The following is a 27,354-nucleotide window of genomic DNA, read 5'->3' as shown; positions in this document are numbered from 1 at the left end:
TTCAAGCTCACTCTGTTTCTGTATCTGGTGTGAGATGACCACATAATTGAATTATTTTCAAGTGCATTTAAGTTTCCCCAACCCCATGTATGACAGAATACCCATCCCCCATTCTGTGTGTGGCACCATGCATGCAATCAGTTTTCTGAGAATGTGTTTTTTTATTTCTACGTTTCTGTTGTGCTCCATGGCTGTGGGTGTCTATGTTATCTCAGCACCAGGTCTGATTTCAGCTCAGCTAGGATGAAGCCTCCTGATTTGCTATTTTTCTCAAGACTGTTCAGTCATCATTACCCTGAAATTTTCTTGTGAATTCCAGAATTTTATTCCTCTTCCTGTGAAGAATACAGGGTGTTTGACAGGAAATGCATTGAATCTGTGAATCACATGGTAGCTTGGCTATTTTAGCAAGATCATTTTTTCATACCACAACTATGTCATTAAAATGTACAGGTAATCTTCAGATTCCTTTTCACTTTTTATTTATTTTTATTTTTATTTTTATTTTTTTGACAGGCAGAGTGAACAGTGAGAGAGAGAGAGACAGAGAGAAAGGTCTTCCTTTGCCGTTGGCTCACCCTCCAATGGCCACCTCATCAGGCGTGCTGTGGCCAGCACACTGCGCTGATCCAATGGTAGGAGCCAGGTGCTTCTCCTGGTCTCCCATGGGGTGCAGGGCCCAAGCACTTGGGCCATCCTCCACTGTACTCCCTGGAAACAGCAGAAAGCTGGCCTGGAAGAGGGGCAACCGGGACAGAATCCGGCGCCCTGACCGGGAATAGATCCCGGTGTGTCGGCGCTGCAAGACAGAGGATTGACCTAGTGAGCCACGGTGCCGGCTAAGACCCCTATCTTACACCTTATACAAAAATCCACTCAACAAGGATTAAAGATAAACACCTATGATCCCACACCATCCAATTAGTAGAGAACATTAGGGAAGCCCTGAAGACACTGGCACACGTTAAGAGTTCTTGGAAAAGACCTCAGAGACATAGGAAGTCAAAGCCAAAATTAATAAATGGGATTAGATCAAATCGGGAATTCTCTGTGTGGTAAAAGAAACACTCAGGCAAGTGAAGAGGCATCTGACAGCATGTGCGAAATTATTTGCAAGCTATGCAACGGATATGGATTAATAACCAGAATTTACAAAGAGATGAAGAAATTCCAAAAACAAAACAAACAACCCAGTTAAGAGATGGGCCAAGGACTTACACATTTTTCAAAAGAGGAAGTCCAAATGGCCAACACAGACACATGAAAAGATGTTCAGCGTCACTAGCTGTCAGGGAAATGCAAATCAAACCACAAGGAGGTTTCATATCACCCCAGCTAGAATGGCTTCATACAGAAATCAACAAACATCAAATGCTGGCGAGGTTGTGGGGAAAGGTGCCTGAATCCACTGTAGGTGGGAATGCAAACTGGTAAAGCCACTATGGAAGACACTACGGAGATATCTCAAAAATCTGAATATAGTCCTACCTTATATGACCCAGGAATCCCCCTCCTGGGAACTTACCCAAGGGAAATGAATTCACTACACACAAGAGATACCTGTACCTCCATGCTTATTGCAGCTCTATTCACAATAGCTAAGACATGGATTCAACCTAAATGCTCATCAACCAAAACTGGATAAAGAAATTATGGGATGTGTACACTATGGAATACTACACAGTGGTAAAAACAATAAGATCCGGTTATTCGCAACACAATGCATGAATCTGGAAAAGATCATACTTTGTGAAAAAGGCCAGTACCCCGGGGACAAATACCACATGTTCTTCCTGATAGGTGAGACCTAATAGAGCACCCAAAAGGAAACCTATGTAAGTGAAATTGACACTTCGAGAAGGGAAGACTTGAGCTGCCCTTCTCTTGACTGTCGAGGGACAGTTTTTTGTTTGTTTGTTTTTTGTTTGTTTGTTTATTTTTCTTCCTATTTGTTGAAGAATTTACATAACATTCAGTCCATCGTATGCACATACAGTCAATTGAAAATTTATCTCAGTAAAAAATAGGAATGGGAATAAGAGCAGGAGGAGGAATTTTTTAACTGTAAAGTGCATATATTCCTATGGACTTACTTCTAAACACACAATTTAAAATTTTGTTGTGGGACTCCAAGTCCCATGAAACTTAATTAAAGTGATCACATTAAGTGTAAGGTGAACACATAGATAGGATTAAGTGTTAAAGTGATCATATAAATAGGATCAAGTGCCTGGTAATAAGAAGAGATAGAATTTAAAAGGAGAGCATGTTCCAACATGAGGCGAAGTCTACACAGCAGACTCATAGAATGATAATCGCTTTAAGTAACACTCTGACCTGATAATCAGCCATTCAGTCTTTCTGGTCTGGCTGAAAAGCCCATGAGAACATTTCAGGCATGAAATCTAAGACACTGTGGCAAAAATGTTCTGCCTAAAGGATCTCTGTGACTGAGACCTCAGGCAGTAGAAGTGGCCTCAAAGAAGGAGGTACTTTTCTCTAAAGGGAGGAGAGAACTTCCATTTTGCTCATGGCCTTGTCCAAATACTATCAGAGTTTGTGGACTCAAAAGGCTTCCATGGCCTAAGCAGCTCATGTCAAGAGTCTCAGGTGGTCACTGAGATCATATGTAAGAGTGTTTATTGTTAAATTAACAACTGGTCTCACTGTGCACTAACTCCCCATGCAGGACCTCCATCCTCAATGAGTTCTATTATGAGAGTTAACTGTAAACCAGTTCTCAAACAGTTCTTGGATATGTGTGTGTGTGTGTGTGTGTGTGTGTGTTTAAATCTTTACATAGTACAGAGCTGGTTTTCTGTGTAGCAATACAAGTGAATCTTGATGATGGATCTTGATCTTGAATCTGTGTACCAACTTAAAGTGAGTCTTATTGGAAAACTGAACTGACAAGTCGAGAGGGATGAGAAAGGTGGTGGGAATGTAAGTGGGAGGGCAGAAATGCTGGGAAGAATATCTATATTCCTAAAGTTGTACTATGACATTTTTATTCCTTAAAAATAAATTTTAAAAAATACAAAATAAATTCAAAATTGAAATACAATAATATTGTTATGTGGACATCATTCAGCCTGTTGATAAATTTCCTCCAGGACTTTAAAAGTTTGTTGATACTACATATGCAATCTTTTAGAAAAAATTTATTTACTTCTTGAAAGTCAGTGTTACACAGAGAGAGGGAAAGACCCAGAGACAAATTCTCCCATCTGCTGGTTTACTCCCCCAAATGACATTGACACCTAGAGCCAGGAGTTTCTTCCCAGTCCCCACATGGGTGCAGAGGCCCAATCACTTGGACCATGCTTGTCTGCTTTCCCAGGTGCATCAACAAGAGATGATTGGAAGTGCAGCTGGAATAAGAACAGACAGCAGTATGGGATGTAGGCATCACAGGCGGAAGATTCACATGCTAAACCACTGTGATGTTTTCTCCATTTTCTACAAATTTGTTCTCAGTGTATAAATGCACCAGTGATTTTTCATAAATGGCATGTAGTAGTGGAGTATATTTTTCTCCATTATTTGTTGCACGTGCTGTGAGCCCTGTAGTTGGCAGTTTGTTTCTGTTAGTAGTCTCCTGCAAAGCCTCTGGATTCACACTCTAACCATGCAATGGACTGGGTCCGCCAGGCTCCAGGGAAGGGGCTGGAGTGGATCGCAGCTAATAGTTATAATGGTGGTAGCACATACTATGTAAACTCCGTGAATGGCCGATTCATGTTCTCCAGAAACAACGCCCAGAGCACAGATTTATTGACAAGCTCATCAGAAAACCCTATGTTTCCATGGTAGAATGGCATTTGTCTCCTGTTTTGGAATTCCACAGACACAATATTCCCCTCACTGCTGTCACCATCCTGTGCAATAGATCACTGAATGTGTGGACCCTGTCGGGCTGAAACTCTGACCTTGAACAGCGTCTCCTCTGCTCCTCCCTCGCTCAGACTTTGGTCTCACCATTGTATCCTGCCTCTGTGAGTTCATCCTTTTTATCTCATGTAACCAGCATCTCATATTATTTGTCTTCTTGGCCCTGATGGTTTTCAGAGTGTACTTCTCCTGACACATTATCCTTGGACATTAAACTCTAGGATCATCCAAGTTGTCCAAAATACAGAATTTCTTCCACTTTACTGCCATATAAACTCCTGGTAAAATGTAGCTTTGTACATTTGTTCCATTGTTGATTCTTTCTTCCATGAAAATTCCATGGATTATATGTGTGAACTATTGAGATTGGCGCTGCTTTAATTGAACATGGAACTGCAGATGTCTTTGCCACAGTGACTGTGGATCCACTGGACACCTCCAGGGATATCATATTCCTTCTACCCAGAAATGGTGTTTGTAGATCCTGTGGTAATTGTACTTGTCAGTTTTTGACGATTTTCCATAACATTTTGACTAATTTTCCTGACCCCAGCCTTGTCCCAGGGTTGTCGTCTCACTCTGCCTCCCCAAGAATTGTCACCCTTGGATTGTCTGATAATTCTCATTCTACCCGGAGGGATGGGATGTCTCATTGTGCTTCTAACAGGGATATGCATGCTGTTCCTAGGTTTACAGCATTTTGTATGTTTCCCTTTATATAACGTCTTTAAAAGTTTATAGATATTATTTCACTTATTTTAAAATTTGTATGTATGTATGTGCCCAAAAAGAGACTGAGACTGACAGTGATCTTCCAATGCCTGGTCACTTCTCCGATTGCTACAAAAGATTCAGCTGGGTCAGGTGACAGCCAGGTGCTTGGAATTCTGTCCAGGTGTCCAACGTGGGAGTCCTTGGAACTTCACCTATGGCCTCGCAGAGTGTGCTTAGGCAGGAAACTGAAACTGGAACCAAACTAGGACACATCACTCAGCATCCTGACAGGGGAGGCAGGAATCCCACAGGCTCACTCCAGTGCTGCTCCTGTCACCACCTTATCATCACTGCATTTAAACAACTGATTTCTTCCCTTGGGATTCAGTTGCTTGAGATCATTCAACATTAACAAATAGGCTCCTAATCATATGTATAATTAATCTTCAATTATTTTAAGTATCTATTTATTTTATTTTAAAGTCAGTGTTATAGCAAGAGAGGAAGAGACCAACAGATAGAGAATCTCAATCCGTTGCTTCACTTCCTGAATGGTTACAATGTTGGGGCTGCAAAAGCATGAAGTCAGGAGCCTGGAACTTCCTGCAGTTTCCCACAGGGCTGGAAGGAGACAAACACTTGGGTCATGGTACACAGTGATCTCCATTGCACTTCCTCCCTCTGTGAGTTGAAGCTTGTGGACTGCATATATAACTAATGTCACATACTATGTGTCCACATGTACCTGCATTATTTCTGTTAGCATATTATGCTCAAGGCTGACCCATGATTTCCTAATGACAGAGCAACCTCCTTCTTAACACTGAATAATATTCCATGTCAAATGTAACAGACTGCATTCACCGTTTTATGCACATTTCGCTTTATTGTAGACTGAACTATTGTGAACACAGCTGCATTACCTGAACCCAGGACTGTGGGTGAATTGTGACACAGTGACTTCTATCCAGTGTTTGAGCTGAACTCAGAGTCATGGTTACAGAACAGGGAAGAAGGGGAACATAGGGGATGGCTGATACCAGGGCACAAAGCACAACTCAAAGGAAGGAATAATTCTGCCCCCACCACAGTGGGCTGACTCAGTTCACTACAACCCATGACATGTTCCACAAATAAGCAGTACTGAGGACACCCGGTCTCCCAATACAAAGTGATGGAACGGAGGTAGAAATGTGAATGACAGTGAGTTGATCTGTGCCCATTTCTAAAACACACAGATTCCAATAGCACACTACACCCCACTAACATGCACAGTGTTCTGTGTTAATGAACAGTTTTAAAATAAGGTAATGGATGAATAAGGAAACAAGACATAGTATCCTTAAATGAATCCACTTGCAGTCTTTCATCTGTGTAAATATGGGCGGCAGGCATTAGGACAAAATTGGCAAAGTCCCCACTAGGTACACCCGTGTTCCCATCCGAGTGCTGCTTGAGCCCAGCCACACGGCTTCCTACACTTTTTCCTGATAGCACATCGTGGTAAAGTACAGATGACGCTATAGCGATAGAGCCCCTACAACCGACAAAGGAAACACAGACACAGTTCTAGGCTCCAGGTTTTAGAAAGGCTAACTCCTAGATGTTGTAGGCATTTGGGGAGTTTGGGGCTGTCAATCCAAAGGCAGAAATCTCCCATTTTCATCTTTGCTGTCCATCACTACACTTGTGTTTCTCTCACCCCTTCTCTCTATCACTATTCCAATGTCTTTCATATCGATGATATAGATGTCAATAGATAATATGAAACAATTGTTATTTAAAAAATGAAGGACATGATACTGCTAACACTGGATACTAAGGGTACACACATACTAAAATGAAAAAAAAAAACAATAAAACATAAAAAATTCATATGATCCAAATCCTATCATAGCCTACACCCACAGGACATGTACATCTGCCCTGGGCCCTGTCCTGTCTGAGACGTCTACTCCAGGGCTGGCTATATAGGGGAAGCTCATGCAAATAGGGCCTCCCTCTGCCCATGAAAACCAGCCCAGCCCTCACCCTGCAGATTTGGCACAGGAGCTCCAGCCCCAGGACTCCAGGGTTCCACTCAGTGAGCGCACTCAACACAGACGCTCACCATGGAGACTGGGCTGCGCTGGCTTCTCCTGGTCGCTGTGCTCAAAGGTAATGATGGAGAACGCAGGGCACTGAGTCTGGGAGAGGACGTGAGTGAGAGACACAGAGAGTGTGAGTGACAGTGTCCTGACGAGAACATCTGTGTTTGCAGGTTTCCAATGTCAGGAGCAACAGAAGGAATCCGGGGGAGGCCTGTTCTTGCCTGGGGGATCCCTGAAACTCACCTGCAAAGCCTCTGGATTCTCCCTCGGTAGCTTTGGAGTAAGCTGGGTCCGCCATGCTCCAGGGAAGGGGCTGGAGTGGATTGTATGCATTTCTGCTGGTAGTGGTAGCACAGACTACGCGAGCTGGGTGAATTGCCAATTCACCACGCCCAGAACACGGTGAATCTGCAAATGAACAGTCCAACAACAGCGGACATGGCCACCTATTTCTGTGCCAGAGACACAGTGAGGGCCCTCAGGCTGAGCCCAGACACAAACCTCCCTGCAGGGGCGCACACCGCCACCAGGGGGCGCACAAGACGCACTGAGCAGACTCAGACCCATTCCCAGATGTGGTGGGAGGTGAATCCTTGGTCCTCCTGAGGAAATTGGGGTTGGTGGTCCTGTAACTGTTTCCTACGTTCCAATCTGGATGGATGATTCTGTCCCTAACACCGATCACTGAGCAGAAGTTTTGGTATCACGGGAAGATGTCACATGAAGAAAATGGAGTCGTTTCTGGAAAAATGAATGACATTTTTGGGGTCCCCAGCATCTGAGACCTGACTAAGCTCTGGGCACCCGGGGAGTCTTTTCCTGTCCAAATCAAAGAGGAGCTCTCCGTGGAATTCTCTGATGACATCATCTGGGACCCTGCTGAGAGCCCAGGGGCAGTGTAGAGCCGGTCAGGGGCTATGGATGCTGCAGTGTTTCACATCCATGCCCTCCCCTCCTGCACAGCTGGGCCCCCGAGGGACAGAGCTGACCCCGTGGTCCTGGTCCCTGGGGCTCCCCTGTCCATTCTCTGCAGCTGTGCCCTCATCTCCCTTTCACTTCCTCACCCTGAACTCACAGGTTGAGGTCCACGTGCTCCAAACCCCAGGTCAGGGATTAACCTGCAGCTCAGGGGTGGCTCAGGCTGTGGCTCCTAGAATTCCTGCTTGCTCTTCCTCACTCACGTCTCCTGGGATCCCCGGACCTGCTCTCATTTGCAAGCAGAGGTGGCCGTTGGTAGTGCAAGGGGTCAGACTCATGGAAAACACTGGGTGTGGAGAGGTCTTGTTCCCCACACGCTGCTGGCCTTGTCTCCATCTCAGGGAGACCAGCAGGTGGGACAGCCCAGTGAAGTCTGCACTAGAGTCCAGGTGGTTCTGGACTGTGTCCCTGTGAGCCCACCAATGATCCAACCCTGGAGCTGCATCCCTGCTGCATGAAGGGCCTGCCCCAGAGACTGTGTGTCCAGAGACCCCCGACTCCTTCCTCCAGGGATTGCCCGCACCTGTTCTCAGCCATGCTCCTCCTTCTGTGGAAGCAAAATTGTCCTTCAACTCTCAACTTTATCATCATCAGGAATGAACAAATTTTCTGCTCTTCACCAGGATAACTGCATCAACCCCATGTGTTTACAAAATGTCTCCTGCAAAAATGCAATTGCTCTCTCATGTAGGATTCTTACAGAAACTGAAGCAATTCTCTCAGCTGAAGTAGAAATGACTAATTTGGAGTGGTTCTGTCTAAATTTGGAGACAAAGGAGAGTCTCTGTTTCAGGTGGGGACAGATGAGTGGCTAGTATGTTGCTATGCACCTGTTTTTTTTTTTTTTTTCCCGCATGTTGGTTCCAAATGTAGTACCCCAGAGGGGAGGTGTGTGGAGCTCACAGCTGTAGAGGCTGAAGTCCAGGATCAGACAGTGAGAATGTTGTGCCATCAGGCATGCTAATATTGTGAACATCATACAGTGTTCAGGCATCCTAATATTGTGGACAGGGATGGGAGGGACCCCATCCCCACACAGGACATCATGCGAGACCAGGGCTGACTCTAGAAGCACTGTGCTCTGTGCTGACGCTGGGGACCCAGGAGATCTACTGTGATCTCCTCCAAGAGCAGATTCCCCAGAAATGAACAAATCCCACTAGGCCTCACTCGCAGAGCTCCCCCACTTCTCCCACAGTCACCCTGGAATCACTCCAAAACACACACACCTTTGAGGACACACTCTGCCACAGGCAGAGGAGGGAGGTTTCCTTCCACAAGCATTGCAGGCCTGATGACACAGAACCTGTTGTTCATAATGAAGCCAGTTGTGTAAAACAGGTATTTTGAGACGTTAGAAGACTCAGGGCCAGTTTTAAACACAGCTCATGCAGACAGTCCTTTTGTTCCTTTGGGATACAGGCTACTGATCATACGTTCCATATGAAAATAGTTACTTCCATGTGTGTGTAGGCTGCTCACGTCTCATCGGTCCACTTGCAGTAGAGAAGCTCTGTAGTTTATGCAGCATCATCTGAAAAGTTTTTCTTACGTTGCCTGAACTCTGGAGATCTAAAAGGGAAATCATGGACAGACCACTATCAGGGAGATTCTGCCCTGTGTTTCCTTCCAGTAGTTGTACAATGGACTTTGCATCTGATGTCAGATCCTGTTATTCCATGCTTTTCATGTAAACATCCTGACCGTGCACCCCCTGCCAGCGCTGTTATGTTGGGGCCATGCTCAGCACTGATGGTGTGAGGACAAACCACATCCACCACCAGCAGGCTGCTCCCAGTATTCCGTGTGGTTCTGTTAGGGGCACTGGAGACCTCAGCTTCCTCCATGAGGCCCTGATGTTGAATCCACTCATGGTGGGAGTCATCACTGGATGCACTCCCCAGAGGTGACACCATTCCACAGCTCCCAGGCACCTGTGCTAGTTTTACTCAGTGGTGGTCAGTGTGGGGGTCCCTGGGGCAAGGAGACCTGATCAGACCTCCCGACTCAGTGTTCTGCTGCAGGCACTGGGTCCCACCAGTGTGGCCCTTCCACCTGCCCTTACCCTCCTGCAGAGGAAGAGCCCACCCTGTCCACCATGTCCTCTCTCTCTATGCTGCTGGACCCTGTCCCCGACTGTCACTTCCCCACGTGTCATGCTTCTTTTCCCCAGTCCTCAGCTTTGGGGGTGGACCCATCCCCTGAAGATGCAGACTTCTGTGTCTTGGGGGATCAGTGCTGGCACAGTGTCTGGGGTGGACTCTGCTCACGAACATTTTCTACAGGATCTCACCAGGACATGGGTCATGATGGTTTCCTCCTGCAGGTGAATCACTATCCTACTCAGTGGACACAGAGGAGCAGGGTCTGGGGTATTGAGGCTGAGGATGCTGTTCCTGCAGAGCCGTGAGCAGAGCCAGCACTGCTTGGTGTGCGTGTGTGGTCGCTCCAACTGAGCAGCTGAAGGCTGCATGTTAGGTGGAACTTACCCTCCATACTTGATGCACGGAGCCTCCCATCATGCATGTAGGGATCTCACCACCAAGTGATCCCATTGAGAGGGGCTCTAGGGAGGGGACAAGGCCATGAGGGTTCTGCCTGCATTGAAGGGACTATGAACCTTAGAGAGACCCTCCCATACATTTGTGGTTCCTGGGGCTGCAGGAACAGGAATCTGGTATTGGGTGCCAGAGTCACATGTGAGACCCTTTTACTCCCTTGGGGGAGGTGCACATCTTAAACAATGCAACTTTCATTTTATTATTAACCTTATATCCATGAAATTTGCTAACAGAGGTAAGATTAATGTGCTGCACATTTGTGCCAAATACAATATACTTACTCTAATTTATTTCAGTTTTACTCTTATCAGATTTTCAGATATTTTGGTTAAAAACTAAGAAACCCTCATTCACCTGTGCCCTACAGGACCTGCAAACTCAGTGCCTTCCACTTCTGCCCCTGGCAAACCTACATGATGCTCAGCACTGAACTGGATGAAATCTGTTGTGAAGGAGCCCAAAAGGGCTCAGGCCTTAATGTGACTGGAGGAGGTGGGCCAGGGCAGGGTGACACAGGGACAGTGGGCAGCACTGTGGGATGTCATATTTGCTCTTGGCATAGTTGTGATGAAGAGTGAGAGAGGCACAGGTGAGTCACACTCACCACACACTTTCAACATGTGGGGCTGCCTCTGTATCTATCACAACTCGACAGCATTGGGAAGCAAATTGCCCAGCAGAGAAATTGTGAAGAACAGACAGACAGACACCAGCACGTGGAACACCACACTGATATACACCTGCATGAAACCTGGTCCCCTGTGCATCTCTCTGTCAAAAACAGAAGCGAGCAAAAGTGCTCCATGTTCATGAACTAACTTGTGAATGAGGTCACTGTAGTTGGAGATGGGACTGCAAATGTCTAGACATGGCACCCTCAGATTGCTTGGACACATCCCTCAGACTTCGTATTCCCTGTAAGCAACAGCAGGATTTGGCAATTTTTAAAAAAAGATTTATTTTATTTACTTTATTTAAATGACAGAGTTACAGAGAGAGGTAGAGACACACAGAGAGAGGTCTTCCATCCACTGGTTCTCTCCCCAGTTGGTCACCATGGCCAAAATTGTTCCGATCCGAAGGCAAGGGCCAGGAGCTTCTTGGGGTCTCCCATGTAGATTCAGGGGCCCAAAGACTTGGGCCATCTTCTATTGCTTCCCAGGCCATAGCAGAGAGCTGGATGGGAAGAGGAGCAGCTAGGACTAGACCGGCACTCATTTGAGATGCCGGCGCTTCAGGCCAGGGCTTTAACCCAATGTGCCACACACCAGCTAAAGTATGAGATTGGTGAACTTTTGGGGTGGGAGTTCACGGACTGGCACTTTTTGGTCCATAACTGATATTTCATTGGTGTTAATATCCAGCACACAGGTGTTTTGATGTGTACTCAATTCTTAACACACACACACTAAAACCTAAAAAGCCATGAATTGCTTTTTTAAAAAAAGTTATTTTAATGACATTCGACTTCAAATTTGGAAGAAACACATTCATGTGCCAGTATCTTCAAAGGCTGCTCTTACATAAATCCCACCCAGTCACAATTTAACATCATATACACGAAAAACTCACTATTTCAACCCTTCACAGCACATTAACAAATTCATTAGGTAAACTGGACAACCACAACCAATGACGGTACAGAGCGCACATCGCTCCTGGAGCTGTTAGGTGGAGTGGGAAGTCCTGTGTGAGGAACAGAGGTGTAGAGTATGGAGGTGCCTCCTACCAGACTAGAGCCCCTGGACACAGCACAGCCTGTCTGTGATTCATTCAGTAACTGTGCACGTGTTCAAGGGAGGTATCACTCATGCCAATATCACATTTCTGTGCTTGTGCAGACACAACACAGGGGCAGGCACTGTTGTGCAGTGAGCTGAGCCCTTGTTGGGAGCCCACACCCTGTGTTGGAGTGATGGCTCAAGAACCAGCCTCTCCACCTCAGGCCCTGTGTCTGGAGGGTAATAACGTAAAGGTGGGGCCGGTGCTGGGACATAGTATGTTGCAGACCAAATCTGCAGTACTGGCGTCCCACATGTGCACCGGTTCAAGTCCCAGCTGCTCTACTTCCAATCCAGCTCACTGCTACAGCCAGGGAAAGCAGTAGAAGACAGCCCAAGTCCTTGGTTCCTTGTACCTGCATGGGGATCTGGAAGAAGCTCCTGGCTCCTAGCTTCCAAGTCGCTAAGGTCTAGTTGTTGTGACTAATTGGAAAGTGAACCAGAGGAAAGACGATTGCGCTCTCTCTCTCTGTGTCTCTCTCCATCTCTCTCTCTCTCTCTCATTCTCTCTCTCTCTGCCTCTGGTTCTCTCTGTGTGTAACTTTGACTTTCAAATAAATAAATAAATGTTCAAAATATAAATTAAGGGCCCGAGCCAGGGCTCACTTGGCTAATCCTCTCTCTGCGGTGCTGGCATCCCATACAGGTGCCAGGTTCTAGTCCCAGTTGCTCCTCTTCCAGTCCAGCTCTGAGCTGTGGCCCAGGAGGGCAGTGGAGGATGGCCCAGGTTCTTGTGCCCCTGCACCCACATGGGAGACCAGGAAGAAGCACCTGGCTCATCTCTTCGGATTGGAACAGCGCTGGCTGTAGCTACCATTTGGGGAGGGAATAAACAGAAGGAAGACTTTTCTCTCTGTGTCTCTCTCTCACTGTCTATAACTCTACCTCCAAATAAATAAATATATATTTATATAAATTTTAAAAAGATGAATGAAATGCTTTTCTGTCCATTATCTCACAACAATTTCCAGGTCGCATGGCATTAATCGGCTACTTAAGACGCAGGACACCCTCGTCTGCCCTGGGCCTTGTCCTGTCTGAGGCATCTGACCCCAGGGCTGCTATATATGGGCAGCACATGCAAATAGGGCTCCCTCTGCCCATGAAAACCAGCCCAGCCCTCACCCTGCAGCTCTGGCACAGGAGCTCCAGCCCCAGCACTCCCAGGTGTCCACTCAGTGATCACACTGAACACAGACACTCACCATGGAGACTGGGCTGCGCTGGCTTCTCCTGGTCGCTGTGCTCAAAGGTAATGATGCAGAACGCGGGGCACTGAGTCTGGGAGAGAACGTGAGTGAGAAACACAGAGAGTGTGAGTGACAGGTTCCTGACCAGGACGTCTGTGTTTGCAGGTGTCCAGTGTCAGGAGCAGCTGGAGGAGTCCGGGGGAGGCCTGGTCACGCCTGGAGGAAACCTGACACTCACCTGCACAGTCTCTGGATTCTCCCTCAGTAGCTATGGAGTGAGCTGGGTCCGCCAGGCTCCTGGGAAGGGGCTGGAATGGATCGGATACATTAGTTATGGTGGTAGCGCATATACGCGAGCTAGGTGAATGGTCGATTCACCATCTCCAAAACCTCGACCACGGTGGATCTGAAAATGACCAGTCTGACAGCCTCGGACACGGCCACCTATTTCTGTGCAAGAAACACAGTGAGGGGCCCACACACTGAGCCAAAACACCAAACTGCTGAAGGCGCGCGCGGCTCCACCAGGGGGCGCACAAAACGCACTGAGCGCAGATTCTGGTCCTGCACAGGCGCAGAGGGAGATGAAGTCCTGGTTTCCTGTCAGGAATTGGGGTTTGCTCTCCTGTAACAGTTTTGAGGGAGGAATTCTACTTTTTGATTCTGTCCCTCCCAACTTCAATGACGGGGAGAAACTTTGATGTAAAAGGAAGAAGTCCTAATTGAACGATTTAGTACATGGACAGCGACTGTGCTCACCAGGATCAGAGATGTGGGAATATTGAGGACACTATTGAGTCTCTTCCAACCTGACTCCGGACAGCACCCTCAGCGCACTGAAAGCTTTGGACAGTTTCAGTTTTCCCTGTGTAACCAGGGACAGCTGAGACAGGGTCGTTGATCTGTTAAACAGCAACTATTCCACTCAGTCCTCTCCTGCCACAACCAGCAAGTGTGCACTGAACCAACCTTTGACTTTACATGTGGGTGATCCACACTCACTTTCTGCAGACTTTAACCCGAGCTGCATTTCCCCTTTAATCCTGGAACAGTCTGTGGTCCCTGTGTGAACATCACAGCACTCAGGAATGTACTGCAGCTCAGCTGTGTCTCAGGATGAGCTTCTGCAGACACCTGGGAAACCTACAGGGACTTCCTCATCCTCTAGGTCCTGGGACCCTCCTGTGGGCTCCCTGCATGAACTCAGGAGGGAAATGCACTGGACATCAGCAGTCAAGGTCATAACTGAATGGAAAGTGTTGGGTGTGCACTTCCAGCTGATCTGGTTCTCCTCCAGTGTCGTGAGATCCCCTGCACCTGCTGTGATTCAGGGAGAGCAGAAAGTGGGACACACAGTGGCTGTGCACTCTGGGGCTGGAGTCCACATCATGGGGAGCTGTGTCTGTGGCTCCAGCATGACGACCAGTGTCCTGAGGCTGAATCACAGCTGCAGGAAGAGCCAGTCCCAGAGACCATGTGTCCAGAGTCCCTGCTCTTCACTCCATGTCTATGCTGACTGGCATCATCAATCCATTTGGAGGCTTTCTTTAATATACAGAGGGAGTCCCCCAGGCTCCATATCAAAATTCTGGACACAGCCCATTTGCACGCTTTCCCATACTTGTACTGACAGTGCACCTGGAAGACAGTAAATTATGGATCTGTTATGTGGCCCCATCACCAAGGTGGGAACACTGATGCAGTTCCATGCTCCTGGGTTCCAGCTGCCAAGCCTTGAGTGCACTGCCTTTATTTATCATCTCCATAAAACATTGGGAAGCACAACACCAGCATTTTCCGTTTTAGCCATTTTATTTTTATAAATGTTTGATAAATATTAATTTGATATATACATATGAGGTACAATTATGTGTTGTCATTCTTATTGACATGTTCATCACAAAATCCACATGTTTCCATGCTAGGATGTCAGTTGTCTCCTGTTTTTATTTTTGTTTGTTTGTTTGTTTGTTTTGTTTGTTTTTTTTGTTTGTTTTTGACAAGTAGAGTGGACAGTGAGAGAGACAGAGAGAAAGGTCTTCCTTTGCCGTTGGTTCGCCCTCTAATGGCCACCATGGCTGGTGCGCTGAGGCCAGCGCACCACGCTGATCCGAAGGCAGAAGCCAGGTGCTTCTCCTGGTCTCCCATGTGGGTGCAGGCCCAAGGACTTGGGCCATCCTTCACTGCACTCCCTGGCCACAGCAGAGAGCTGGCCTGGAAGAGGGGCAACCGGGACAGAATCCGGCGCCCGACCGGGACTAGAACCCAGGGTGCTGGCACTGCATGTGGAGGATTAGCCTAGTGAGCTGTGGCACCGCCCAGTTGTCTCCTGTTTTGGAATTCAGTAGACCCAATATTCACTTCACTGCTGTCACCATGCTGTACAGTAGATCCTCAGTGTGTGGATCCTGTGGGACTGAAACTCTGACCTTGCTCCAACGTCTCCTCTGTTCCATGCCCTTTTCTTCCATTATTGATTCCTTCTTCCATGAAAATTTCACTGGATTATATGTGTGAACACTCGTGAACGACGCTGCTTTAATTGCACATGGAACTGCAGTTGTATTTTCTATAGAGACTGTGAATCCCATGCACATCTCCCTGGGGTTTCACATTCCTGCTACCCAAAATGCTGTTTGAAGATCCTGTGATAACTGTATGTCTCAGTTTTTGATGACTTTCCATAATGGATTTACTAATTTACCCGACTCCAGCCTTGTGCAACCAGAGTGGTCATCTCTCTTCCTTCACAAGAATTGTCAGCTCTGGCTTGTCTGGTAATACTCATTCTAACATGAAGGATGGGACATCTCATTGTGCTTCTAAAATGTACATACATGATGATCTGAGATTTATGGCATTTTACATGTTTGCTTTTATATCATTTCTTAAATTTTATAGATGTAATATACATTTAAAATTTGTAGATTTTATTTTAAAATTTGTCTTTATGTATTTGTCTAAACCCACAAAGAGACTGAGACTGACAGTGATTCTTCTAACTCCTGGTCAATTCCCAGAGGGCTACAACTGCTTCATTGGATCATGTGACAGCCAGGGGCTTAGAATTCTGTCCAGGTCTCCAAAAGGGAGTACTTGGAACTTCACCTATGGCCACCAGAACCAAACTAGGATGCAGCACTAAAGAACCTGACACGGGAGGCAGCAATCCCACATGCTAACTCCAGTGCTGCTCCTGTCACCACCTTATCAGTCACTGCATTTAAGCAATTGATTTCTTTCCTTGGGATTCACTTGTCTGTGTTTATTCAACATTTGCATATAGGCTTCTAATGATATGGATAATTAATCTTTCATTTATTTTAATATCTATTTATTTTGTTTGAAAGGCAGTGTTATAGCAAGAGAGGAAGAGACCAACAGATGGAGGGAGAATCTTCCTTCCACAGATTTCCTTCCTGAATGGCTGTATAGGCTGGGATGGCTCAGCCAGAAACCAGGACCCTGGAACTTGCCCCAGTTTCCCACAGGGCTGGAAGGTGACAAACCCTTGGGTCATGGTAGACAGTGATCTCCTTTGCACTTCCTACCTCTGTGAGTTCAAGCTTGTGGACTGCATATATAACTAATGTCACATACTGTGTGTCCACATGTACCAGGATTATTTCTTTTAGCATATTAGGCTCCAGCCTGACCCACGATTTTGTAATGACAGAATGACCTCCTTCTTAGTACTGAATAATATTCCATGTCCAAATGTGAAAGAATCCATTCACTGTTTTATGCACACTTGCTTTTTGCAGATTGAACTATTGTAATCAAAGCTGCATTACCTGAGGCCAGCGCCACTGCTCAATAGGCTAATCCTCCTCCTGCAGCTCGGCACCCGGGTTCTAGTCCCGGTGGGGGCGCCGGATGCTCTCCTGGTTGCTCCTCTTCCAGTGCAGCTCTTTGCTGTGGCCCGGGAGTGCAGTGGAGGATGGCCCAAGTCCTTGGGCTCTGCACCCACATGGGAGACCAGGAGAAGCACCTGGTTCCTGGCTTCTGATCAGCGCAGTGCACCAGCCACAACTCTCTGGCCGCAGTGCCTATTGAGGGTTAAACAAGGGAAAAAGGAGGACTTTTCTCTCTGTCTCTCTCTCTCTCTCACTGTCTAACTCTGCCTGTCAAAAAAAAAAAAAAGGTGCATTACCTGAATGCAGGACTGTGGGTGAATTGTAGCACAGTGACTTCATACCCAGTGCTTGACCTCAAATCAGAGTCATGATTACTAGACATGAGGAAGAGGGGGGAACAGGGGACGGCTGTTACCAGGGCACAAAGCACCACTCAAAGGGAGGAATAATTATGCTCTGTGCCTCAGTGGGCTGCCTCAGTTCACTAGAACCCAGATCATGTTCATCATCATAACTAGAACTGATGCCTCCAGGCCTCCCAACACAGAGTGATGGAAAGGAGGTGGAAATGTGCATGACAGTGAGTTGATCTGTGCCCATTTCTACGACACACAGATTCCAATAGCACACTACACACCACTAACACATACAGTGTTCTGTGTTCAGGAACAGTTTTAAACTAAGGCAATGGATGAATAAAGAAACAAATCATAGTTAACGAATCCACTTGCAGTCTTTCATCTGTTTAAAAGTGTGCAGCAGGCACTAGGACAAAATTGGCTAAGTACCCACTAGAGACACCCGTGTTCCCATCAGAGTGTTGCTTGAGCCCAGCCTAACAGATTCCAATACTCTTTCTTGATAATGCATCATGGGAAACTGTAGATGACCCTACAAGTGAATGAGACCCTACCGCCAACGTGGGACACACAGTTTTCTGCTCCAGGTTTTAGAAAGTCTAACTCCTAGATGTCTCAACATTTATGTTTCTCTCACTCCTTCTCTCTCTGTCACTGTTTCAATATCATTAGAAGAGTTAATAATGAACCAACGGTTACTTTAAAAATGAAGGACATGAAACTGCTAACACTGCATATTAAGAGTACACACATATTAAAGTGAAATGAGGCATTCGCCTTCAACTTTTTAAAAATATTAATAATGTAAAATTTGACTTGATCAGAATCCTATCATAGCCATCACCCTAAACCCCCAGGACACCCACGTCTGCCCTGGGCCCTGTCCTGTCTGAGGCATCTGAACCCATGCCTGCTATGTAGGGGCAGCACATGCAGATAGGGCCTCCATCTGCCCATGAAAACCAGCCCAGCCCTCACCCTGCAGCTCTGGCACAGGAGCTCCAGCACCAGGACTCCCAGGTGTCCACTCAGTGATCGCACTCAACACAGACGCTCACATGGAGACTGGGCTGCGCTGGCTTCTCCTGGTCGCTGTGCTCAAAGGTAATGGTGCAGAACGCAGGGCACTGAGTCTGGGAGAGGACGTGAGTGAGAGACACAGAGAGTGTGAGTGACAGCTTCCTGACCAGGACGTCTGTGTTTGCAGGTGTCCAGTGCCAGGAGCAGCTGGTGGAGTCCGGAGGAGGCCTGGTCACGCCTGGGAGATCCCTGAAACTCTCCTGCAAAGCCTCTGGATTCACCATCAGTAGCTACAACATGCAATGGGTCCGCCAGGCTCCAGGGAAGGGGTTGGAGTGGATCGGATGGATTAGTAGTGGTGGTAGCACATGGTACGCGAGCTGGGCGAATGGCCGATTCACTATCTCCAGCGATAACGCCCAGAGCACAGTTTGCCTACAACTGAACAGTCTGACAGCCGCAGACTCGGGCTTGTATTACTGTGCCAGAGACAGAGTGAAGGCCCTGAGGGTGAATCCAGACACAAACCTCCCTGCCGGGGCACGTGGCTCCACCAGGGGGCGCACAAGACGCACCGAGAGACTCAGACCCAGGACCAGATGCAGTGGGAGGTGAATCGCTGGCTCCGGTCCGGAAATTGGGGTTTGTGGTCCTCTAAAGCTTTCCTACATTCCGATCTGGATGGATGATTCTCTCCCTAACACTGATCACCGAGCAGAAGTTTTGGTATCATGGGAAGACGTCACATGAAGAAAATGGAGTCGTTTCTGGAGGAATGAATGACATCTCTGGGGTCCCCAGCATCTGAGACCTGAGGGAGCTCTGGGCACCCGGGGAGGGATTTCACCAGGACATGGGTCATGATGGTTTCCTCCTGCAGGTGAATCACTTTCCTACTCAGTGGACACAGAGGAGCAGGGTCTGGGGTATTGAGGCTGAGGATGCTGTTCCTGCAGAGCCGTGAGCAGAGCCAGCACTGCTTGGTGTGTGTGTGTGGTCTCTCCAACTGAGCAGCTGAAGGCTGCATGTTAGGTGGAACTTACCCTCCATACTTGATGCACGGAGCCTCCCATCATGCATGTGGGGACGTCACCACCCAGTGATCCCACTGAGAGGGGCTCTAGGGAGGGGACAAGGCCATGAGGGTTGCTGCCTGCATTGAAGGGAACAGGACATTTGAAAGACCCTTCAGTAACTCAAGGTTTAACTCTCATACATGAGTCAGTAAGGAAAAGAGAGAGATGCTCCCACTCACTGCACTTTCTCCAATGTCGCTGTGGCCAGGTCTGCCTCCCAGCCTGGCCCAGTTTCAGGACAAGAAGCAGGTGCATCCACTAGAGTGACAGGGTCCAAATATCTTCCATAAATTTCTGATTCCTGGGGCTGCAGGAGCAGGAATCTGGTACTGGGACCCAGAACCACATATGAGAACCTGGCACTCCCCTGGGTAATGTTTGCATCTTAAACTGCAACTTTCAATTTATTATTTCCTTTATTTCCATGAAATTTGATGACACAGTTAAGACTAATACACTGCATATTTGTGCAAAATATCATATTCTTACTCTGCTTTACTTTTTTTAACTATAATTTAATGAATATAAATTTCCAAAGTACGGCTTATGAATTACAATGGCTTCCCCCCATAACATCCCTCCCACCTACAACCCTCCCCTTTCCCACTCCCTCTCCCCTTCCATTCCCATCAAGATTCATTTTTGATTCTCTTTATATACAGAAGATCAGTTTAGCATACATTAAGTAAAGATTTCAACAGCTTGCTCCCACACAGAAACATAAAGTGAAAAATAATAGATGATTTTTTAAATGATGATGAAATCAGATCAGACCTATTGTCATGTTTAATCCCAGTGAGAGTCAGGTTGGGAATTGATAATTTCTTTCTTTTTACAGAAGATCAGTTTAGTATACATTAAGTAAAGATTTCAACAGTTTGCACCCCCATAGAAACACAAAATGAAATATACTGTTTGAGTACTCGTTATAGCATTAAATCTCAATGTACAGCACATTAAGGACAGAGATCCTACATGGGGAGTAAGTGCACAGTGACTCCTGTTGTTGACTTTACAAATTGACACTCCTGTTTATGGCATCAGTAATCTCTCTATGCTCCAGTCATGAGTTTCCAAGGCTATGGAAGCCTTTTGAGTTCTCTGACTCTTATCTTGTTTAGACAAAGTCATACTCAAAGTGGAGGTTCTCTCCTCCCTTCAGAGAAAGGTACCTCCTTCTTTGAAAACCTGTTCTTTCCATTGGGATCTCACTCACAGAGATCTTTCATTTAGGCCTTTTTTTGCCAGAGTGTCTTGGCTTTCCATGCCTGAAATACTCTCATGGGCTTTTCAGCCAGATCTGAATGCCTTTAGGGCTGATTCTGAGGCCAGAGTGCTGTTTAGGACATCTGCCATTCTATGAGTCTGCTGAGTATCTCACTTCCCATGTTGGATCACTCTCCCCTTTATTTATTCTATCGGTTAGTATTAGCAGGTACTAGACTTGTTTATGTGCTCCCTTTGACTCTTAGTCCTTTCATTATGATAGATTGTGAACTGAAATTGATCTCTTGGACTAGGGAGATGGCATTGGTACATGCCACCTTGATGGGATTGAATTGGAGTCCCCTGGTATGTTTCTAACTCTACCATTTGGGGCAAGTCAGCTTGAGCATGTCCCAAATTACACATCTCTTCCCTCTCTTATTCCCACTCTTATGTTTAACAGGATCACATTTCAGTTAAATTTCAACATTTAAGAATAACTGTGTATTAATTACAGAATTAAACCAGTCATGTTAAGTAGAACAGACAAAAAAAACTACTAAGAGGGATAATGTATTAAGTTGTTCATTAACAGTCAGGGCTATGCTGATCAAGTCACTGTTTCTCATAGTGTCCATTTCACTTCAGGAGGTTTCCTTTTTGGTGTTCAGTCAGTTGTCACCGATCAGGGAGAACATATGGTATTTGTCCCTTTGGGACTGGCTTACTTCACTCAGCATGATGTGTTCCAGTTTCCTCCATTTTGTTGCAAATGACTGGATTTCGTTGTTTCTTACTGCGGTATAGTATTCTAAAGAGTACATATCCCATAATTTCTTTATCCAGTCTACCGTTGATGGGCATTTAGGTTGGTTCCAGGTCTTGGCTATTGTGAATTGTGCTGCAATAAACATTAGGGTGCAGACCACTTTTTTTGTTTGCCAATTTAAATTCCTTTGGGTAAATTCCAAGGAGTGGGATGGGTGGGTCGAATGGTAGGGTTATATTCAGGTTTCTGAGGAATCTCCAGACTGACTTCCATAGTGGCTTGACCAGTTTGCATTCCCACCAACAGTGGATTAATATCGCTTTTTCCCCACATTCTGGCCAGCATCTGTTGTTGGTAGATTTCTGTATGTGAGCCATTCTATCCGGGGTGAGGTGAAACCTCATTGTGGTTTTGATTTGCATTTCCCTGACTGCTAGTGATCTTGAACATTTTTTCATGTGTCTGTTGGCCATTTGGATTTCCTCTTTTGAAAAATGTCTATTGAGGTCCTTGGCCCATCTCTTAATTGGGTTGTTGGTTTTATTTTTGTGGAGTTTCTTGATCTCTTTGTAGATTCTGGTTATTAACCCTTTATCTGTTGCATAGTTTGCAAATATTTGTTCCCATTCTGTCGGTTGTCTCTTCACTCTCCTGACTTTTGCAGTACAGAAACTTCTCAATTTGATGCAATCCCAATAGTTGATTTTGGCTTTGACTGCCTGTGCCTCCCAGGTCTTTTCCAGAAACTCTTTGCCTGTGCCAATATCTTAAAGGGTTTCTCCAATGTTCTCTAATAACTTGATGGTGTCAGGTCGTAGATTTAGGTCTTTCATCCATGTTGAGTGGATTTTTGTGTACGGTGTAAGGTAGGGGTCTTGCTTCATGCTTCTGCACGTGGAAATCCAGTTTTCCCAGCACCATTTATTGAATAGACTGTCCTTGCTCCAGGAATTGGTTTTAGATCCTTGATCAAATATAAGTTGGCTGTAGAGGTTTGGGTTGGTTTCTGGTGTTTCAATTCTGTTCCATTGGTCTATCCATCTGTTTCTGTACCAGTACCATGCTGTTTTGATTACAACTGCCCTGTAGTATGTCCTGAGATCTGGCATTGTGATGCCTCCAGCTTTGTTTTTGTTGTACAAGATTGCTTTAGCTATTCGAGGTCTCTTGTGCCTCCATATGAATTTCAGCATCATTTTTTCTAGATCTGAGAAGAATGTCTTTGGTATCCTGATTGGAATTGCATTGAATCTATAAATTGCTCTTGGGAGAATGGACATTTTGATGATGTTGATTCTTCCAATCCATGAGCATGGAAGATTTTTTCATTTTTTGGTATCCTCTTCTATTTCTTTCTTTAAGAGATTTTAATTCTCATTGAAGAGATCTTTAACATCCTTGGTTAAGTTTATTCCAAGGTATTTGATTGTTTTTGTAGCTATTGTGAATGGGATTGATCTTAGCAGTTCTTTCTCAGTTGTGGCATTGCTTGTGTATACAAAGGCTGTTGATTTTTGTGCATTGATTTTATATCCTGCCACTTTGCCAAACTCCTCTATGAGTTCCAATAGTCTCTTAGTAGAGTTCTTTGGATCCTCTAAGTAACGAATCATATCATCTGAAAAGAGGGATAGTTTACTTCTTCCTTCTCAATTTGTATTCCTTTAATTTCTTTTTCTTGTCTGATGGCTCTGGCTAAAACTTCCAGAACTATGTTAAATAGCAGTGGTGAGAGTGGGCATCCCTGTCTGGTGCCAGATCTCAGTGGAAATGCTTCCAACTTTTCCCCGTTCAATAGGATGCTGGCCGTGGGTTTTTCATAAATTGCTTTGATTATATTGAGGAATGTTCCTTCTATACCCAATTTGCTTAGAGTTTTCATCATGAAAGGGTGTTGAATTTTATCAAATGCTTTCTCTGCATCTATTGAGATAATCATATGTTTTTTCTTCTGCAGTCTGTTAATGTGGTGAATCACATTGATTGATTTGCGAATGTTGAACCATCCCTGCATACCAGGGATAAATCTCACTTGGTCTGGGTGGATGGTTTTTCTGATGTGTTGTTCTATTCTATTGGCGAGAATTTTATTGAGGATTTTTGCGTCTATGTTCATCAGGGATATTGGTCTATAATTTTCCTTCAGTGCTGCATCTTTCTCTGGCTTAGGGATTAAGGTGATGCTGGCTTCATAGAAAGAATTTGGGAGGATTCCCTCTTTTTCGATTGTTCTGAATAGTTTGAGAAGAAATGGGATTAGTTCTTCTTTAAATGTGTGGTAGAATTCAGCATTGAATCCATCTGGTCCTGGGCTTTTCTTTGTTGGGAGGGCCTTTATTACTGTTTCAATTTCTGTCTCAGTTATGGATCTATTTAGGTTTTCTATGTCTTCATGGTTCAATTTTGGTAGATTGCCTGTGTCCAGGAATCTATCCATTTCTGATAGATTTTCCTGTTTGCTGGCATACAAGTGCTTGTAGTAATTTCTGATGATTCTTTTTATTTCTGTGGTGTCTGTTGTTACGTTTCCTTTTTCATCTCTGATTTTATTGATTTGGGTCTTTTCTTTTTTTAGTTAGTTGGGCCAATGGGGTGTCAATTTTGTTTATTTTTTCAAAAAACCAGCTTCTCGCTTGGCTGATTTTTTGTAATGTTATTTTGGAGTCAATCCTGTTAATTTCTTCTCTGATTTTAATTATTTCTCTTCTCCTAGTAGATTTGGGTTTGGTTTGCTGCAGTTTTTCTAGGTCCTTGAGATGCACTGAAAGCTCATTTATTTGGTACCTTTCCAATTTCTTGATATAGGCACCTATTGCTATAAACTTGCCTCTCAGTACTGCTTTTGCTGTATCCCATAAGTTTTGATATGTTGTGTTGTTATCCTCATTTACTTCCAGAATGTTTTTGATTTCTCTTTTGATTTCTTGAATGACTCAGTGTTCATTCAGGAGCATGTTGTTCAATCTCCATGTGTTTGCATACTTTCTAGGATTTCCTGAGTTGCTAATTTCCAGCTTCATTCCGCTGTGGTCTGAGAAGCTGCATGGTATGATTCTAATTCTTTTAAATTTGCTGAGACTTGCTTTATGGCCTAGTATGTGATCAATCCTAGAGAAGGTTCCATGCACTGATGAGAAGAATGTAAAGTCTTTAGATGTAGGATTGAAAGTTCTGTAGATATCTGTTAGATCCATTTGGGCAATAGTGTCGATTAAATCTGCTGTTTCCTTGTTGACCTTCTATCCGGATGATCTGTCTATTTCTGAGAGTGGAGTATTGAAGTCCCCCAGTACTATTGTATTGGGGTCTAAGTCTTCCTTTAAGTCCATTAACGTATCTTTTAAATAGACTGGTGCCCTGTAATTAGGTGCATATACATTTATAATAGTTACATCTTCCTGTTGAATTGAACACTTAATCATTATATATTGTCCCTCTTTGTCTCTCTTAACAGTTTTTGTATTAAAGTTTATTTTGTCTGATATTAATATGGCTACACCTGCTTTTTTTTGTTTCTGTTGGCATGGAATATCTTTTTCCAACCTTTCACTTTCAGTCTGCATGCATCTTTGTTAGAGAGATGTGTTTCTTGTAGGCAACAAATAGTTGGGTTGTATTCCTTGAGCCAATCAGCCAATCGGTGTCTTTTAACTGAAGAGTTAAGACCATTAATGCTTAATGTGACTATTGATATGTAGTGACTTTGACCTGCCATTTTCCCAGAGATATTTTCTAGTATATGCTTTGAGCTTCCCATGCTCTTTTACTGGTGGTTTTTCTTCCTTTACCTTCTTTCATATTGATGGCCATGTTTCTGTGTTTCTGAGTGTAGCACATCTTTAAGTATCTTTTGCAGGGCCGGACGAGTGGCCACAAAGTCTTTCAATTTCTGTTTGCTACGAAAGGTCTTTATTTCACCTTCATTCACACATGAGAACTTAGCAGGATATAATATTCTGGGCTGGCAAATTTTCTCTTAGCACCTGTGCTATGTCTCACCATTCCCTCCTAGCCTGTAGTGTTTCTGATGAGAAGTCTGCTGTGAGTCTAATTGGAGATCCTCGGAGAGTAATCTGACGTTTCTCTCTTGCACATTTTAGGATCTTTTCTTTATGTTTCACTGTGGTGAGTTTAATTACCACGTGTCGTGGTGAGGATCTCTTTTGGTCATGTTTATTGGGGGTTCTATGAGCTTCCTGTACTAGGATGTCTCTGTCCTTCTCCAAACCTGGAAAGTTCTCTGCTAGTATCTCACTAAAAAGGCCTTCTAATCCTTTTTCTCTCTCCATGCCTTCAGGAACTCCTAGAACTCGAATGTTGTTTTTTTTTTAATAGTATGCTGTAGATTCCCAACAATATTTTTTAGATTTCTAATTTTCTCTTCTTTTCTTTGGTTTGACTGTATGTTTTACTGTGCTCTGTCTTCTAAGTCCGATATTGTCTCTTCTGCTTCACCCATTCTGTTTTTAAGACTTTCTAGTGTGTTTGTCATTTGAGCTATTGAGTTCTTCATTTCATTGTGATTTCTCTTCACTATCACACTTTCCTGTTCTACTAGTTTCTGCGTTTCATTTTGATTCTTCCTTAAAATTTCATTTTCATGAGAGAGATTGTCAATCCTGTCCAATAAGGATTTCTGTAGTTCAAGGATTTGCTTTTGAAAACTTCTAAATGTTCTTATCATAAATTTTTTGAAATCCGTATCTTGCATTTCTTCTATCTCATCATCTTCATAATCTTGGCTTGGGGTGTTTTGTTTATTTGGAGGCATCATAGTGTGATCGTTGATCTCGTTTCCTCGATTTCTGTGTTTGTTGCTTGGCATAGTTAATTCTTCTTTCGTCACTGTGCTTTTTTTTAATTTTTTTTTTTATTTTATACTATGTCTGTATTAAGTGGACTGCCTGCTGTTGGAGGAGCCTTGGAGGCTTGAGATGGGTGTGGCCTGAGAGCTCTGCTTGGTTCTTCCGGGTTACGGGTGTGCAAAGGTGACACCCTCAGTTTATGTGTGGTAAATCTCTATTTATTTATTTATTTATTTATTTATTTATTTATTTTATTCAGGAGGTAAGTAATATCGCACCACAAGGCTGTGCAGAATTGATGGTATTTAGCTTCCGATCTCTGGCTTCTACCCAAAGAGTCTGTGCAGCCTCTGTTTCTCCTCTGGACTCCCACTGGGTTGCCTAGGCTACTGAATTGTAGTGACTCAGTTCCTTAGCTCTCCCTTATTGTTATGTAAATCCAGAGAGGGGGCCTGCTCTTTGTCTCTTGCAAACCTTGCAAACTCTTGCAAACTCTTGCAAACCTTGCAACCTTGCAACCTTTTCAAGGTTGGCGGAGAGAGAACCCCCCCACCTTTTTTCCTTCTCTCCTGTAGTCAGTCTGGTGAACTTTCCCACTCCCCTCTAGATTCTGACCGCCATTTCCCCGTCAATGTCATGGGTTACTGAGCTCACCTCCCCTTCCAGGGCCGATGTGTGGACTCGGAGCCCTGGGCGTCCCAACTCTCCCTGCTGGTGTCTATGTGACATCCACTCCCCTTCCTGCACTGGCCCACAGACCCTGCGGTTCCTGCGGTGGGCGACCTTGTTCTCCCAGTAGGTCCTCCGAGTCACAGCCACTAGATCCAGAAGAGTTTCCTCTGCAATTTTTTCCTGATCCTTTTTCTGAGGCTACTGTAACTCCACTTTTATTAAACTAAATTTTCCCGGACTATCGGTGCGCGCCCTCACTATTCCGCCATCCTCTCTGCTTTACTTTCATTTTCACTCGTATAAGATTTTCAGATATTTTGGTAAAAAACTAATAAAAACTCATTCACCTGGGCCCCACAGAACCTACAAACTCAAGACCTTCGAC

At 45.0% G+C, this 27,354-nt stretch overlaps 1 pseudogene; it reads left to right on the top strand.

The window, feature by feature from the left end:
- Positions 1-13,221: 13,221 nt before the first annotated feature.
- Positions 13,222-26,945, top strand: LOC138847294 (uncharacterized; annotated as a pseudogene).
- The last annotated feature ends 409 nt before the right edge of the window (positions 26,946-27,354 follow it).

Source organism: Oryctolagus cuniculus, chromosome 20 (genome assembly GCF_051225735.1).
Source record: "Oryctolagus cuniculus isolate XC-2025 breed Fujian yellow rabbit chromosome 20, ASM5122573v1, whole genome shotgun sequence".
Taxonomy (NCBI): Eukaryota; Metazoa; Chordata; class Mammalia; order Lagomorpha; family Leporidae; genus Oryctolagus; species Oryctolagus cuniculus.
The sequence above is the reverse complement of the archived record's forward strand: the minus strand, read 5'-3'. Positions and strand labels throughout refer to the sequence as shown.